Source organism: Crinia signifera, chromosome 4 (genome assembly GCF_055691185.1).
Source record: "Crinia signifera chromosome 4, ASM5569118v1, whole genome shotgun sequence".
Classification (NCBI taxonomy): Eukaryota; Metazoa; Chordata; class Amphibia; order Anura; family Myobatrachidae; genus Crinia; species Crinia signifera.
Window position 1 is genome coordinate 73,379,111 of NC_139220.1, and position 17,118 is coordinate 73,396,228.

The following is a 17,118-nucleotide window of genomic DNA, read 5'->3' on the forward strand; positions in this document are numbered from 1 at the left end:
TGAACACCTTCAGAACCAGCCACAGATAGTGGATAACAAGAGCATTCTTGACCAATTGTCTTGCTGGTTGAAGACTTTTGAATGATGGTCCCAGCAAAAGTTGTAAAATAGAAAACTGTTGACTGACAGTACATAAACCAATCAGAATGGCTTATTTTGAATGACAATTGCATCAACCAATCAGATGGCCTCAATTCTAAACTAATTTGCATAAGGGCTTTTTTTACTCTCCATAACTTACTTAGGTCCTTCCTGCCCCTAGTTTAATTGAACACCTGCAGAACAAGCCACAGATAGTTGATAACAAGAGCATTCTTGACCAATTGTCTTGCTGGTTGAAGACTATTGCATGATGGCCCCAGCAAAAGTTGTAAAATAGAAAACTGTTGACTGACAGTACATAAACCAATCAGAGTGGCTTATTTTGAATGGCAATTGCATCAACCAATCAGATGGTCTCAATTCTAAACTAATTTGCATAAGGGCTTTATTTACTCTCCATAACTTACTGAGGTCCTTCCTAACCCTAGTTTAATTGAACACCTGCAGAGCCAGCCACAGATAGTTGATAACAAGAGCATTCTTGACCAATGGTCTTGCTGGTTGAAGACTATTGCATGATGGTCCCAGCAAAAGTTGTAAAATAGAAAACTGTTGACTGACAGTACATAAACCAATCAGAGTGGCTTATTTTGAATGACAATTGCATCAACCAATCAGATGATCTCAATTCTAAACTAATTTGCATAAGCGCTTTATTTGCTCTCCATAACTTACTGAGGTCCTTCCTAACCCTAGTTTAATTGAACACCTGCAGAACCAGCCACAGATAGTTGATAACAAGAGCATTCTTGACCAATTGTCTTGCTGGTTGAAGACTATTGCATGATGGTCCCAGCAAAAGTTGTAAAATAGAAAACTGTTGACTGACCGTACATAAACCAATCAGAATGGCTTATTTTGAATGACAATTGTATCAACCAATCAGAAAGTCTCAATTCTAAACTATTTTGCATAAGGGCTTTATTTACTCTCCATAACTTACTGAGGTCCTTCCTAAACCCTAGTTTAATTGAACACCTTCAGAACCAGCCACAGATAGTGGATAACAAGAGCATTCTTGACCAATTGTCTTGCTGGTTGAAGACTTTTGCATGATGGTCCCAGCAAAGGTTGTAAAATAGAAAACTGTTGACTGACAGTACATAAACCAATCAGAGTGGCTTATTTTGAATGACAATTGCATCAACCAATCAGATGATCTCAATTCTAAACTAATTTGCATAAGCGCTTTATTTGCTCTCCATAACTTACTGAGGTCCTTCCTAACCCTAGTTTAATTGAACACCTGCAGAACCAGCCACAGATAGTTGATAACAAGAGCATTCTTGACCAATTGTCTTGCTGGTTGAAGACTATTGCATGGTGGTCCCAGCAAAAGTTGTAAAATAGAAAACTGTTGACTGACAGTACATAAACCAATCAGAATGGCTTATTTTGAATGACAATTGCATCAACCAATCAGATGGTCTCAATTCTAAACTAATTTGCATAAGGGCTTTATTTACTCTCCATAACTTACTGAGGTCCTTCCTAAACCCTAGTTTAATTGAACACCTTCAGAACCAGCCACAGATAGTGGATAACAAGAGCATTCTTGACCAATTGTCTTGCTGGTTGAAGACTTTTGCATGATGGTCCCAGCAAAGGTTGTAAAATAGAAAACTGTTGACTGACAGTACATAAACCAATCAGAGTGGCTTATTTTGAATGACAATTGCATCAACCAATCAGATGGTCTCAATTCTAAACTAATTTGCATAAGGTTTTTTTTTACTCTCCATAACTTACTGAGGTCCTTCCTAAACCCTAGTTTAATTGAACACCTTCAGAACCAGCCACAGATAGTGAATAACAAGAGCATTCTTGACCAATTGTCTTGCTGGTTGAAGACTTTTGCATGATGGTCCCAGCAAAAGTTGTAAAATAGAAAACTGTTGACTGACAGTACATAAACCAATCAGAATGGCTTATTTTGAATGACAATTGCATCAACCAATCAGATGGCCTCAATTCTAAACTAATTTGCATAAGGGCTTTTTTTACTCTCCATAACTTACTTAGGTCCTTCCTGCCCCTAGTTTAATTGAACACCTGCAGAACAAGCCACAGATAGTTGATAACAAGAGCATTCTTGACCAATTGTCTTGCTGGTTGAAGACTATTGCATGATGGCCCCAGCAAAAGTTGTAAAATAGAAAACTGTTGACTGACAGTACATAAACCAATCAGAGTGGCTTATTTTGAATGGCAATTGCATCAACCAATCAGATGGTCTCAATTCGAAACTAATTTGCATAAGGGCTTTATTTACTCTCCATAACTTACTGAGGTCCTTCCTAACACTAGTTTAATTGAACACCTGCAGAGCCAGCCACAGATAGTTGATAACAAGAGCATTCTTGACCAATTGTCTTGCTGGTTGAAGACTATTGCATGATGGTCCCAGCAAAAGTTGTAAAATAGAAAACTGTTGACTGACAGTACATAAACCAATCAGAGTGGCTTATTTTGAATGACAATTGCATCAACCAATCAGATGATCTCAATTCTAAACTAATTTGCATAAGCGCTTTATTTGCTCTCCATAACTTACTGAGGTCCTTCCTAACCCTAGTTTAATTGAACACCTGCAGAACCAGCCACAGATAGTGAATAACAAGAGCATTCTTGACCAATTGTCTTGCTGGTTGAAGACTTTTGCATGATGGTCCCAGCAAAAGTTTTAAAATAGAAAACTGTTGACTGACAGTACATAAACCAATCAGAATGGCTTATTTTGAATGACAATTGCATCAACCAATCAGATGGTCTCAATTCTAAACTAATTTGCATAAGGGCTTTTTTTACTCTCCATAACTTACTTAGGTCCTTCCTGCCCCTAGTTTAATTGAACACCTGCAGAACAAGCCACAGATAGTTGATAACAAGAGCATTCTTGACCAATTGTCTTGCTGGTTGAAGACTATTGCATGATGGCCCCAGCAAAAGTTGTAAAATAGAAAACTGTTGACTGACAGTACATAAACCAATCAGAGTGGCTTATTTTGAATGGCAATTGCATCAACCAATCAGATGGTCTCAATTCTAAACTAATTTGCATAAGGGCTTTATTTACTCTCCATAACTTACTGAGGTCCTTCCTAACCCTAGTTTAATTGAACACCTTCAGAACCAGCCACAGATAGTGGATAACAAGAGCATTCTTGACCAATTGTCTTGCTGGTTGAAGACTATTGCATGATGGTCCCAGCAACAGTTGTAAAATAGAAAACTGTTGACTGACAGTACATAAACCAATCAGAGTGGCTTATTTTGAATGACAATTGCATCAACCAATCAGATGATCTCAATTATAAACTAATTTGCATAAGCGCTTTATTTGCTCTCCATAACTTACTGAGGTCCTTCCTAACCCTAGTTTAATTGAACACCTGCAGAACCAGCCACAGATAGTTGATAACAAGAGCATTCTTGACCAATTGTCATGCTGGTTGAAGACTATATCATGATGGTCCCAGCAAAAGTTGTAAAATAGAAAACTGTTGACTGACAGTACATAAACCAATCAGAATGGCTTATTTTGAATGACAATTGCATCAACCAATCAGATGATCTCAATTCTAAACTAATTTGCATAAGCGCTTTATTTGCTCTCCATAACTTACTGAGGTCCTTCCTAACCCTAGTTTAATTGAACACCTGCAAAACCAGCCACAGATAGTTGATAACAAGAGCATTCTTTACCAATTGTCTTGCTGCTTGAAGACTATTGCATGATGGTCCCAGCAAAAGTTGTAAAATAGAAAACTGTTGACTGACAGTACATAAACCAATCAGAATGGCTTATTTTGAATGACAATTGCATCAACCAATCAGATGATCTCAATTCTAAACTAATTTGCATAAGCGCTTTATTTGCTCTCCATAACTTACTGAGGTCCTTCCTAACCCTAGTTTAATTGAACACCTGCAGAACCAGCCACAGATAGTGAATAACAAGAGCATTCTTGACCAATTGTCTTGCTGGTTGAAGACTTTTGCATGATGGTCCCAGCAAAAGTTTTAAAATAGAAAACTGTTGACTGACAGTACATAAACCAATCAGAATGGCTTATTTTGAATGACAATTGCATCAACCAATCAGATGGTCTCAATTCTAAACTAATTTGCATAAGGGCTTTTTTTACTCTCCATAACTTACTTAGGTCCTTCCTGCCCCTAGTTTAATTGAACACCTGCAGAACAAGCCACAGATAGTTGATAACAAGAGCATTCTTGACCAATTGTCTTGCTGGTTGAAGACTATTGCATGATGGCCCCAGCAAAAGTTGTAAAATAGAAAACTGTTGACTGACAGTACATAAACCAATCAGAGTGGCTTATTTTGAATGGCAATTGCATCAACCAATCAGATGGTCTCAATTCTAAACTAATTTGCATAAGGGCTTTATTTACTCTCCATAACTTACTGAGGTCCTTCCTAACCCTAGTTTAATTGAACACCTTCAGAACCAGCCACAGATAGTGGATAACAAGAGCATTCTTGACCAATTGTCTTGCTGGTTGAAGACTATTGCATGATGGTCCCAGCAACAGTTGTAAAATAGAAAACTGTTGACTGACAGTACATAAACCAATCAGAGTGGCTTATTTTGAATGACAATTGCATCAACCAATCAGATGATCTCAATTATAAACTAATTTGCATAAGCGCTTTATTTGCTCTCCATAACTTACTGAGGTCCTTCCTAACCCTAGTTTAATTGAACACCTGCAGAACCAGCCACAGATAGTTGATAACAAGAGCATTCTTGACCAATTGTCATGCTGGTTGAAGACTATATCATGATGGTCCTAGCAAAAGTTGTAAAATAGAAAACTGTTGACTGACAGTACATAAACCAATCAGAATGGCTTATTTTGAATGACAATTGCATCAACCAATCAGATGATCTCAATTCTAAACTAATTTGCATAAGCGCTTTATTTGCTCTCCATAACTTACTGAGGTCCTTCCTAACCCTAGTTTAATTGAACACCTGCAAAACCAGCCACAGATAGTTGATAACAAGAGCATTCTTTACCAATTGTCTTGCTGCTTGAAGACTATTGCATGATGGTCCCAGCAAAAGTTGTAAAATAGAAAACTGTTGACTGACAGTACATAAACCAATCAGAATGGCTTATTTTGAATGACAATTGCATCAACCAATCAGATGATCTCAATTCTAAACTAATTTGCATAAGCGCTTTATTTGCTCTCCATAACTTACTGAGGTCCTTCCTAACCCTAGTTTAATTGAACACCTTCAGAACCAGCCACAGATAGTGGATAACAAGAGCATTCTTGACCAATTGTCTTGCTGGTTGAAGACTTTTGCATGATGGTCCCAGCAAAGGTTGTAAAATAGAAAACTGTTGACTGACAGTACATAAACCAATCAGAGTGGCTTATTTTGAATGACAATTGCATCAACCAATCAGATGGTCTCAATTCTAAACTAATTTGCATAAGGTTTTTTTTTACTCTCCATAACTTACTGAGGTCCTTCCTAAACCCTAGTTTAATTGAACACCTTCAGAACCAGCCACAGATAGTGAATAACAAGAGCATTCTTGACCAATTGTCTTGCTGGTTGAAGACTTTTGCATGATGGTCCCAGCAAAAGTTGTAAAATAGAAAACTGTTGACTGACAGTACATAAACCAATCAGAATGGCTTATTTTGAATGACAATTGCATCAACCAATCAGATGGCCTCAATTCTAAACTAATTTGCATAAGGGCTTTTTTTACTCTCCATAACTTACTTAGGTCCTTCCTGCCCCTAGTTTAATTGAACACCTGCAGAACAAGCCACAGATAGTTGATAACAAGAGCATTCTTGACCAATTGTCTTGCTGGTTGAAGACTATTGCATGATGGCCCCAGCAAAAGTTGTAAAATAGAAAACTGTTGACTGACAGTACATAAACCAATCAGAGTGGCTTATTTTGAATGGCAATTGCATCAACCAATCAGATGGTCTCAATTCGAAACTAATTTGCATAAGGGCTTTATTTACTCTCCATAACTTACTGAGGTCCTTCCTAACACTAGTTTAATTGAACACCTGCAGAGCCAGCCACAGATAGTTGATAACAAGAGCATTCTTGACCAATTGTCTTGCTGGTTGAAGACTATTGCATGATGGTCCCAGCAAAAGTTGTAAAATAGAAAACTGTTGACTGACAGTACATAAACCAATCAGAGTGGCTTATTTTGAATGACAATTGCATCAACCAATCAGATGATCTCAATTCTAAACTAATTTGCATAAGCGCTTTATTTGCTCTCCATAACTTACTGAGGTCCTTCCTAACCCTAGTTTAATTGAACACCTGCAGAACCAGCCACAGATAGTGAATAACAAGAGCATTCTTGACCAATTGTCTTGCTGGTTGAAGACTTTTGCATGATGGTCCCAGCAAAAGTTTTAAAATAGAAAACTGTTGACTGACAGTACATAAACCAATCAGAATGGCTTATTTTGAATGACAATTGCATCAACCAATCAGATGGTCTCAATTCTAAACTAATTTGCATAAGGGCTTTTTTTACTCTCCATAACTTACTTAGGTCCTTCCTGCCCCTAGTTTAATTGAACACCTGCAGAACAAGCCACAGATAGTTGATAACAAGAGCATTCTTGACCAATTGTCTTGCTGGTTGAAGACTATTGCATGATGGCCCCAGCAAAAGTTGTAAAATAGAAAACTGTTGACTGACAGTACATAAACCAATCAGAGTGGCTTATTTTGAATGGCAATTGCATCAACCAATCAGATGGTCTCAATTCTAAACTAATTTGCATAAGGGATTTATTTACTCTCCATAACTTACTGAGGTCCTTCCTAACCCTAGTTTAATTGAACACCTGCAGAGCCAGCCACAGATAGTTGATAACAAGAGCATTCTTGACCAATTGTCTTGCTGGTTGAAGACTATTGCATGATGGTCCCAGCAAAAGTTGTAAAATAGAAAACTGTTGACTGACAGTACATAAACCAATCAGAGTGGCTTATTTTGAATGACAATTGCATCAACCAATCAGATGATCTCAATTCTAAACTAATTTGCATAAGCGCTTTATTTGCTCTCCATAACTTACTGAGGTCCTTCCTAACCCTAGTTTAATTGAACACCTGCAGAACCAGCCACAGATAGTTGATAACAAGAGCATTCTTGACCAATTGTCTTGCTGGTTGAAGACTTTTGCATGATGGTCCCAGCAAAAGTTGTAAAATAGAAAACTGTTGACTGACAGTACATAAACCAATCAGAATGGCTTATTTTGAATGACAATTGCATCAACCAATCAGATGGCCTCAATTCTAAACTAATTTGCATAAGGGCTTTTTTTACTCTCCATAACTTACTTAGGTCCTTCCTGCCCCTAGTTTAATTGAACACCTGCAGAACAAGCCACAGATAGTTTATAACAAGAGCATTCTTGACCAATTGTCTTGCTGGTTGAAGACTATTGCATGATGGTCCCAGCAAAAGTTGTAAAATAGAAAACTGTTGACTGACAGTACATAAACCAATCAGAATGGCTTATTTTAAATGACAATTGCATCAACCAATCAGATGGCCTCAATTCTAAACTAATTTGCATAAGGGCTTTTTTTACTCTCCATAACTTACTGAGGTCCTTCCTGCCCCTAGTTTAATTGAACACCTGCAGAACAAGCCACAGATAGTTGATAACAAGAGCATTCTTGACCAATTGTCTTGCTGGTTGAAGACTATTGCATGATGGTCCCAGCAAAAGTTGTAAAATAGAAAACTGTTGACTGACAGTACATAAACAAATCAGAATGGCTTATTTTGAATGACAATTGCATCAACCAATCAGATGGTCTCAATTCTAAACTAATTTGCATAAGGGCTTTATTTACTCTCCATAACTTACTGAGGTCCTTCCTAACCCTAGTTTAATTGAACACCTTCAGAACCAGCCACAGATAGTGGATAACAAGAGCATTCTTGACCAATTGTCTTGCTGGTTGAAGACTATTGCATGATGGTCCCAGCAACAGTTGTAAAATAGAAAACTGTTGACTGACAGTACATAAACCAATCAGAGTGGCTTATTTTGAATGACAATTGCATCAACCAATCAGATGATCTCAATTATAAACTAATTTGCATAAGCGCTTTATTTGCTCTCCATAACTTACTGAGGTCCTTCCTAACCCTAGTTTAATTGAACACCTGCAGAACCAGCCACAGATAGTTGATAACAAGAGCATTCTTGACCAATTGTCATGCTGGTTGAAGACTATATCATGATGGTCCCAGCAAAAGTTGTAAAATAGAAAACTGTTGACTGACAGTACATAAACCAATCAGAATGGCTTATTTTGAATGACAATTGCATCAACCAATCAGATGATCTCAATTCTAAACTAATTTGCATAAGCGCTTTATTTGCTCTCCATAACTTACTGAGGTCCTTCCTAAACCCTCGTTTAATTGAACACCTTCAGAACCAGCCACAGATAGTGAATAACAAGAGCATTCTTGACCAATTGTCTTGCTGGTTGAAGACTTTTGCATGATGGTCCCAGCAAAAGTTGTAAAATAGAAAACTGTTGACTGACAGTACATAAACCAATCAGAATGGCTTATTTTGAATGACAATTGCATCAACCAATCAGATGGCCTCAATTCTAAACTAATTTGCATAAGGGCTTTTTTTACTCTCCATAACTTACTTAGGTCCTTCCTGCCCCTAGTTTAATTGAACACCTGCAGAACAAGCCACAGATAGTTGATAACAAGAGCATTCTTGACCAATTGTCTTGCTGGTTGAAGACTATTGCATGATGGCCCCAGCAAAAGTTGTAAAATAGAAAACTGTTGACTGACAGTACATAAACCAATCAGAGTGGCTTATTTTGAATGGCAATTGCATCAACCAATCAGATGGTCTCAATTCGAAACTAATTTGCATAAGGGCTTTATTTACTCTCCATAACTTACTGAGGTCCTTCCTAACCCTAGTTTAATTGAACACCTGCAGAGCCAGCCACAGATAGTTGATAACAAGAGCATTCTTGAACAATTGTCTTGCTGGTTGAAGACTATTGCATGATGGTCCCAGCAAAAGTTGTAAAATAGAAAACTGTTGACTGACAGTACATAAACCAATCAGAGTGGCTTATTTTGAATGACAATTGCATCAACCAATCAGATGATCTCAATTCTAAACTAATTTGCATAAGCGCTTTATTTGCTCTCCATAACTTACTGAGGTCCTTCCTAACCCTAGTTTAATTGAACACCTGCAGAACCAGCCACAGATAGTTGATAACAAGAGCATTCTTGACCAATTGTCTTGCTGGTTGAAGACTATTGCATGATGGTCCCAGCAAAAGTTGTAAAATAGAAAACTGTTGACTGACAGTACATAAACCAATCAGAATGGCTTATTTTGAATGACAATTGCATCAACCAATCAGATGGTCTCAATTCTAAACCAATTTGCATAAGGGCTTTATTTACTCTCCATAACTTACTGAGGTCCTTCCTAAACCCTAGTTTAATTGAACACCTTCAGAACCAGCCACAGATAGTGGATAACAAGAGCATTCTTGACCAATTGTCTTGCTGGTTGAAGACTTTTGAATGATGGTCCCAGCAAAAGTTGTAAAATAGAAAACTGTTGACTGACAGTACATAAACCAATCAGAATGGCTTATTTTGAATGACAATTGCATCAACCAATCAGATGGCCTCAATTCTAAACTAATTTGCATAAGGGCTTTTTTTACTCTCCATAACTTACTTAGGTCCTTCCTGCCCCTAGTTTAATTGAACACCTGCAGAACAAGCCACAGATAGTTGATAACAAGAGCATTCTTGACCAATTGTCTTGCTGGTTGAAGACTATTGCATGATGGCCCCAGCAAAAGTTGTAAAATAGAAAACTGTTGACTGACAGTACATAAACCAATCAGAGTGGCTTTTTTTGAATGGCAATTGCATCAACCAATCAGATGGTCTCAATTCTAAACTAATTTGCATAAGGGCTTTATTTACTCTCCATAACTTACTGAGGTCCTTCCTAACCCTAGTTTAATTGAACACCTGCAGAGCCAGCCACAGATAGTTGATAACAAGAGCATTCTTGACCAATGGTCTTGCTGGTTGAAGACTATTGCATGATGGTCCCAGCAAAAGTTGTAAAATAGAAAACTGTTGACTGACAGTACATAAACCAATCAGAGTGGCTTATTTTGAATGACAATTGCATCAACCAATCAGATGATCTCAATTCTAAACTAATTTGCATAAGCGCTTTATTTGCTCTCCATAACTTACTGAGGTCCTTCCTAACCCTAGTTTAATTGAACACCTGCAGAACCAGCCACAGATAGTTGATAACAAGAGCATTCTTGACCAATTGTCTTGCTGGTTGAAGACTATTGCATGATGGTCCCAGCAAAAGTTGTAAAATAGAAAACTGTTGACTGACCGTACATAAACCAATCAGAATGGCTTATTTTGAATGACAATTGTATCAACCAATCAGAAAGTCTCAATTCTAAACTATTTTGCATAAGGGCTTTATTTACTCTCCATAACTTACTGAGGTCCTTCCTAAACCCTAGTTTAATTGAACACCTTCAGAACCAGCCACAGATAGTGGATAACAAGAGCATTCTTGACCAATTGTCTTGCTGGTTGAAGACTTTTGCATGATGGTCCCAGCAAAGGTTGTAAAATAGAAAACTGTTGACTGACAGTACATAAACCAATCAGAGTGGCTTATTTTGAATGACAATTGCATCAACCAATCAGATGATCTCAATTCTAAACTAATTTGCATAAGCGCTTTATTTGCTCTCCATAACTTACTGAGGTCCTTCCTAACCCTAGTTTAATTGAACACCTGCAGAACCAGCCACAGATAGTTGATAACAAGAGCATTCTTGACCAATTGTCTTGCTGGTTGAAGACTATTGCATGATGGTCCCAGCAAAAGTTGTAAAATAGAAAACTGTTGACTGACAGTACATAAACCAATCAGAATGGCTTATTTTGAATGACAATTGCATCAACCAATCAGATGGTCTCAATTCTAAACTAATTTGCATAAGGGCTTTATTTACTCTCCATAACTTACTGAGGTCCTTCCTAAACCCTAGTTTAATTGAACACCTTCAGAACCAGCCACAGATAGTGGATAACAAGAGCATTCTTGACCAATTGTCTTGCTGGTTGAAGACTTTTGCATGATGGTCCCAGCAAAGGTTGTAAAATAGAAAACTGTTGACTGACAGTACATAAACCAATCAGAGTGGCTTATTTTGAATGACAATTGCATCAACCAATCAGATGGTCTCAATTCTAAACTAATTTGCATAAGGTTTTTTTTTACTCTCCATAACTTACTGAGGTCCTTCCTAAACCCTAGTTTAATTGAACACCTTCAGAACCAGCCACAGATAGTGAATAACAAGAGCATTCTTGACCAATTGTCTTGCTGGTTGAAGACTTTTGCATGATGGTCCCAGCAAAAGTTTTAAAATAGAAAACTGTTGACTGACAGTACATAAACCAATCAGAATGGCTTATTTTGAATGACAATTGCATCAACCAATCAGATGGTCTCAATTCTAAACTAATTTGCATAAGGGCTTTTTTTACTCTCCATAACTTACTTAGGTCCTTCCTGCCCCTAGTTTAATTGAACACCTGCAGAACAAGCCACAGATAGTTGATAACAAGAGCATTCTTGACCAATTGTCTTGCTGGTTGAAGACTATTGCATGATGGCCCCAGCAAAAGTTGTAAAATAGAAAACTGTTGACTGACAGTACATAAACCAATCAGAGTGGCTTATTTTGAATGGCAATTGCATCAACCAATCAGATGGTCTCAATTCTAAACTAATTTGCATAAGGGATTTATTTACTCTCCATAACTTACTGAGGTCCTTCCTAACCCTAGTTTAATTGAACACCTGCAGAGCCAGCCACAGATAGTTGATAACAAGAGCATTCTTGACCAATTGTCTTGCTGGTTGAAGACTATTGCATGATGGTCCCAGCAAAAGTTGTAAAATAGAAAACTGTTGACTGACAGTACATAAACCAATCAGAGTGGCTTATTTTGAATGACAATTGCATCAACCAATCAGATGATCTCAATTCTAAACTAATTTGCATAAGCGCTTTATTTGCTCTCCATAACTTACTGAGGTCCTTCCTAACCCTAGTTTAATTGAACACCTGCAGAACCAGCCACAGATAGTTGATAACAAGAGCATTCTTGACCAATTGTCTTGCTGGTTGAAGACTTTTGCATGATGGTCCCAGCAAAAGTTGTAAAATAGAAAACTGTTGACTGACAGTACATAAACCAATCAGAATGGCTTATTTTGAATGACAATTGCATCAACCAATCAGATGGCCTCAATTCTAAACTAATTTGCATAAGGGCTTTTTTTACTCTCCATAACTTACTTAGGTCCTTCCTGCCCCTAGTTTAATTGAACACCTGCAGAACAAGCCACAGATAGTTTATAACAAGAGCATTCTTGACCAATTGTCTTGCTGGTTGAAGACTATTGCATGATGGTCCCAGCAAAAGTTGTAAAATAGAAAACTGTTGACTGACAGTACATAAACCAATCAGAATGGCTTATTTTAAATGACAATTGCATCAACCAATCAGATGGCCTCAATTCTAAACTAATTTGCATAAGGGCTTTTTTTAATCTCCATAACTTACTGAGGTCCTTCCTGCCCCTAGTTTAATTGAACACCTGCAGAACAAGCCACAGATAGTTGATAACAAGAGCATTCTTGACCAATTGTCTTGCTGGTTGAAGACTATTGCATGATGGTCCCAGCAAAAGTTGTAAAATAGAAAACTGTTGACTGACAGTACATAAACAAATCAGAATGGCTTATTTTGAATGACAATTGCATCAACCAATCAGATGGTCTCAATTCTAAACTAATTTGCATAAGGGCTTTATTTACTCTCCATAACTTACTGAGGTCCTTCCTAACCCTAGTTTAATTGAACACCTTCAGAACCAGCCACAGATAGTGGATAACAAGAGCATTCTTGACCAATTGTCTTGCTGGTTGAAGACTATTGCATGATGGTCCCAGCAACAGTTGTAAAATAGAAAACTGTTGACTGACAGTACATAAACCAATCAGAGTGGCTTATTTTGAATGACAATTGCATCAACCAATCAGATGATCTCAATTATAAACTAATTTGCATAAGCGCTTTATTTGCTCTCCATAACTTACTGAGGTCCTTCCTAACCCTAGTTTAATTGAACACCTGCAGAACCAGCCACAGATAGTTGATAACAAGAGCATTCTTGACCAATTGTCATGCTGGTTGAAGACTATATCATGATGGTCCCAGCAAAAGTTGTAAAATAGAAAACTGTTGACTGACAGTACATAAACCAATCAGAATGGCTTATTTTGAATGACAATTGCATCAACCAATCAGATGATCTCAATTCTAAACTAATTTGCATAAGCGCTTTATTTGCTCTCCATAACTTACTGAGGTCCTTCCTAAACCCTCGTTTAATTGAACACCTTCAGAACCAGCCACAGATAGTGAATAACAAGAGCATTCTTGACCAATTGTCTTGCTGGTTGAAGACTTTTGCATGATGGTCCCAGCAAAAGTTGTAAAATAGAAAACTGTTGACTGACAGTACATAAACCAATCAGAATGGCTTATTTTGAATGACAATTGCATCAACCAATCAGATGGCCTCAATTCTAAACTAATTTGCATAAGGGCTTTTTTTACTCTCCATAACTTACTTAGGTCCTTCCTGCCCCTAGTTTAATTGAACACCTGCAGAACAAGCCACAGATAGTTGATAACAAGAGCATTCTTGACCAATTGTCTTGCTGGTTGAAGACTATTGCATGATGGCCCCAGCAAAAGTTGTAAAATAGAAAACTGTTGACTGACAGTACATAAACCAATCAGAGTGGCTTATTTTGAATGGCAATTGCATCAACCAATCAGATGGTCTCAATTCGAAACTAATTTGCATAAGGGCTTTATTTACTCTCCATAACTTACTGAGGTCCTTCCTAACCCTAGTTTAATTGAACACCTGCAGAGCCAGCCACAGATAGTTGATAACAAGAGCATTCTTGAACAATTGTCTTGCTGGTTGAAGACTATTGCATGATGGTCCCAGCAAAAGTTGTAAAATAGAAAACTGTTGACTGACAGTACATAAACCAATCAGAGTGGCTTATTTTGAATGACAATTGCATCAACCAATCAGATGATCTCAATTCTAAACTAATTTGCATAAGCGCTTTATTTGCTCTCCATAACTTACTGAGGTCCTTCCTAACCCTAGTTTAATTGAACACCTGCAGAACCAGCCACAGATAGTTGATAACAAGAGCATTCTTGACCAATTGTCTTGCTGGTTGAAGACTATTGCATGATGGTCCCAGCAAAAGTTGTAAAATAGAAAACTGTTGACTGACAGTACATAAACCAATCAGAATGGCTTATTTTGAATGACAATTGCATCAACCAATCAGATGGTCTCAATTCTAAACCAATTTGCATAAGGGCTTTATTTACTCTCCATAACTTACTGAGGTCCTTCCTAAACCCTAGTTTAATTGAACACCTTCAGAACCAGCCACAGATAGTGGATAACAAGAGCATTCTTGACCAATTGTCTTGCTGGTTGAAGACTTTTGAATGATGGTCCCAGCAAAAGTTGTAAAATAGAAAACTGTTGACTGACAGTACATAAACCAATCAGAATGGCTTATTTTGAATGACAATTGCATCAACCAATCAGATGGCCTCAATTCTAAACTAATTTGCATAAGGGCTTTTTTTACTCTCCATAACTTACTTAGGTCCTTCCTGCCCCTAGTTTAATTGAACACCTGCAGAACAAGCCACAGATAGTTGATAACAAGAGCATTCTTGACCAATTGTCTTGCTGGTTGAAGACTATTGCATGATGGCCCCAGCAAAAGTTGTAAAATAGAAAACTGTTGACTGACAGTACATAAACCAATCAGAGTGGCTTTTTTTGAATGGCAATTGCATCAACCAATCAGATGGTCTCAATTCTAAACTAATTTGCATAAGGGCTTTATTTACTCTCCATAACTTACTGAGGTCCTTCCTAACCCTAGTTTAATTGAACACCTGCAGAGCCAGCCACAGATAGTTGATAACAAGAGCATTCTTGACCAATGGTCTTGCTGGTTGAAGACTATTGCATGATGGTCCCAGCAAAAGTTGTAAAATAGAAAACTGTTGACTGACAGTACATAAACCAATCAGAGTGGCTTATTTTGAATGACAATTGCATCAACCAATCAGATGATCTCAATTCTAAACTAATTTGCATAAGCGCTTTATTTGCTCTCCATAACTTACTGAGGTCCTTCCTAACCCTAGTTTAATTGAACACCTGCAGAACCAGCCACAGATAGTTGATAACAAGAGCATTCTTGACCAATTGTCTTGCTGGTTGAAGACTATTGCATGATGGTCCCAGCAAAAGTTGTAAAATAGAAAACTGTTGACTGACCGTACATAAACCAATCAGAATGGCTTATTTTGAATGACAATTGTATCAACCAATCAGAAAGTCTCAATTCTAAACTATTTTGCATAAGGGCTTTATTTACTCTCCATAACTTACTGAGGTCCTTCCTAAACCCTAGTTTAATTGAACACCTTCAGAACCAGCCACAGATAGTGGATAACAAGAGCATTCTTGACCAATTGTCTTGCTGGTTGAAGACTTTTGCATGATGGTCCCAGCAAAGGTTGTAAAATAGAAAACTGTTGACTGACAGTACATAAACCAATCAGAGTGGCTTATTTTGAATGACAATTGCATCAACCAATCAGATGATCTCAATTCTAAACTAATTTGCATAAGCGCTTTATTTGCTCTCCATAACTTACTGAGGTCCTTCCTAACCCTAGTTTAATTGAACACCTGCAGAACCAGCCACAGATAGTTGATAACAAGAGCATTCTTGACCAATTGTCTTGCTGGTTGAAGACTATTGCATGATGGTCCCAGCAAAAGTTGTAAAATAGAAAACTGTTGACTGACAGTACATAAACCAATCAGAATGGCTTATTTTGAATGACAATTGCATCAACCAATCAGATGGTCTCAATTCTAAACTAATTTGCATAAGGGCTTTATTTACTCTCCATAACTTACTGAGGTCCTTCCTAAACCCTAGTTTAATTGAACACCTTCAGAACCAGCCACAGATAGTGGATAACAAGAGCATTCTTGACCAATTGTCTTGCTGGTTGAAGACTTTTGCATGATGGTCCCAGCAAAGGTTGTAAAATAGAAAACTGTTGACTGACAGTACATAAACCAATCAGAGTGGCTTATTTTGAATGACAATTGCATCAACCAATCAGATGGTCTCAATTCTAAACTAATTTGCATAAGGTTTTTTTTTACTCTCCATAACTTACTGAGGTCCTTCCTAAACCCTAGTTTAATTGAACACCTTCAGAACCAGCCACAGATAGTGAATAACAAGAGCATTCTTGACCAATTGTCTTGCTGGTTGAAGACTTTTGCATGATGGTCCCAGCAAAAGTTGTAAAATAGAAAACTGTTGACTGACAGTACATAAACCAATCAGAATGGCTTATTTTGAATGACAATTGCATCAACCAATCAGATGGCCTCAATTCTAAACTAATTTGCATAAGGGCTTTTTTTACTCTCCATAACTTACTTAGGTCCTTCCTGCCCCTAGTTTAATTGAACACCTGCAGAACAAGCCACAGATAGTTGATAACAAGAGCATTCTTGACCAATTGTCTTGCTGGTTGAAGACTATTGCATGATGGCCCCAGCAAAAGTTGTAAAATAGAAAACTGTTGACTGACAGTACATAAACCAATCAGAGTGGCTTATTTTGAATGGCAATTGCATCAACCAATCAGATGGTCTCAATTTGAAACTAATTTGCATAAGGGCTT